General features: G+C 31.7%; 1 long non-coding RNA gene across 1 annotated transcript; it reads right to left on the bottom strand.

Moving 5' to 3' along the window:
• Window positions 1-354: 354 nt before the first annotated feature.
• On the bottom strand, window positions 355-2,242 carry LOC128249901 (uncharacterized). Its single transcript, XR_008266050.1, has 2 exons — window positions 723-2,242; window positions 355-620 (listed from the first exon to the last, which is right to left on the bottom strand). It is a non-coding gene; the product is annotated as an uncharacterized LOC128249901 (long non-coding RNA).
• Window positions 2,243-2,341: the final 99 nt, after the last annotated feature.

Raw genomic sequence — 2,341 nt, 5'->3', positions numbered from 1 at the left:
TGACATTTACACTTTAAGGAAAACATTTTCATTAATAGATTCAATTTTCTAATTAGAACAATTGTATAAGCAATGCAATCAATTATAATAGATAAGTTATGAAGAATCAGTGATTATATTTTAATTATTAGTTATGGCTACACCATCATCAATAACTCTATTATCATTGAAATTTAAGGCTTTTTCCAATTTCCTTCCTTTCTTGAGCTTACAATCTCTGATGGAGGAGTAGGGTCACTATAGAAACATTCATCATGTTAAATCTATAAACATTATAAATCTAGCAGAACCCATTCCTTGCCAGGTCTGAATACAACCAATTTCTTCCAGAAATAAAACACAGTGAAAAATCAATTGCAGTGGATTGATACTTTATTTAGCAACCTTGAAAGAAAGATAAACAAAGTTGTCCTAAGTATGGTTTGAACTTGAGTGCAGAGAGCTGGAAAGAATGCCATGAGGCATTCTATCTGATGCTGTAAGTTTACAGTTAACTCAGTGTATCTTCAAAAGGATTATTTGCTTTATATACTGGACTTCAGACAAGCTGCAGCACCACCTTGAAGGGTTTTAAGTGATTATTTTTTATCCATGACTTGGTTTGACACTTATTTCCTCATCTGGGTATAAAAGGGATAAAACAAAAGTGGTATAGAATATGGTTCAATGCACCAATTTTTTATGATAGGCTTTACCAATAGATAACTTCTAAGATAACTTACCTTGTTGATTACTTTTATTAAACTACAAGAAATTACATTTTAATAAGTTTGTTTTATTCTTTTACAAGTGTCACATTTGGTATATTTATATGCATGTGAGTGGTCATGCAGCATCTGAAAAAGAACAGAGATTGAAGGGCTCAAACCCATATGTTTGATAAATCAAAATGTTTTAATACTAGCAGTTATCATTGTCCTCTTTATGCTTCCTTTATCATGCTGCCATTGATTAGAAGTGACAATTTCATCAAAGCATCATGCCACTTGTCAACACCCTTTAACTTTATTGTGAGTCTCAACATCCCAAGATCAGTACCCAACAATTCTGTACACATTTTTGAGTCCTCCTTTCCCAGTCCTCCCTCTACCTGCATTGTTTGGCCCTCCTTCATCTGTTTCTTCTTTAATGCATCACATTTACATACTAGTGCAGGCTTTCCTTTCGCACTCTGTGGTGTGAAAATTCTGATAGCTAGGTTTTTTCCTCAACTCATCTGCAATCAGTCATTGCAGATATAACATAGCCTGTGGTGCATATTTGCTTCATTTCTTTCTAGCCTTCACATACCCTCTAAATTCCTTGCCCAGCCCTAGTTTTGCTGTCATGCAGTGTCATACTTTAAGCACACACATCATATATAGTCTGCTCTTTGGAGATCAAATATCAATAAAGGTAATAGCTTCCTGAAGTACCCCCTACTTATTTTATTATTATGCTTTCACAACACAATGTATAACATATCAAGTAATTAGACAACTGAAACTGTTGACTACTTCTAACAAACTTCCTGGCTAATTAAGAGAATTTCTTAGGTACTCATACACTTGTGTATCTATAACATATAAAATCCTTCTTCTCTCTTAATATCATTGTGAGGCCACTACATCTTTTGTGTATTCATTGCATGCTTCGAGTACTTAGTATAAAAATAAATATATACCTTGATTGTTACCCTCCATTTCTCTGTTCAGTTTGATTCAAGATGTTTATATCGCCTTCATTGATAATTCCTTTTGTGCAACTTCCCATTTAGGAATTAAAATTCTTTATTTGTTCCATTTCTTTGAAAATTGCTGTTTATTAACCCTTGTTATTACTACAGCAAATTCCCTAATACAGAGCATCATTGAACTGCATTATATTAAACCAATTATGGAATCTCTTCAAGGTTATTGACCTGCTAGAAAGATAAAACAATTCTGCTGCATATTACACTATACTATATTCAAAACACATTAGGCAGTTTTATCTTAGATGACAGGATGTTCATGGCTGGCATGCTTGCTTGATAAAGGTTGATTGTAGCAAAGAAGCAAACAACTATGATGTATCTATAATGCAGATATTCAAACACAAATAAAGAAGGTATTCAATTTTTTTTTTAATCCTTTTTTTTATTTAACAAATCCATATTATAGAATATATATTCTCTATTTGACATTCAAATTCAAATTTGTGAATGACTATGCTGCAAATTCAATGAATACTTCTATTTTTTAACTTTTTCTGCTTATAAATGTATCATTTCACTCCTGGGCTAATTATTATAATTATTGATTTATATATATTGTCTAGATAAAAAAAAAAAGAAATACATATTTTTCATACATAGTCATAA

Source organism: Octopus bimaculoides, chromosome 18 (assembly GCF_001194135.2).
Source record: "Octopus bimaculoides isolate UCB-OBI-ISO-001 chromosome 18, ASM119413v2, whole genome shotgun sequence".
In the NCBI taxonomy this organism is placed as follows: Eukaryota; Metazoa; Mollusca; class Cephalopoda; order Octopoda; family Octopodidae; genus Octopus; species Octopus bimaculoides.
The sequence above is the reverse complement of the archived record's forward strand: the minus strand, read 5'-3'. Positions and strand labels throughout refer to the sequence as shown.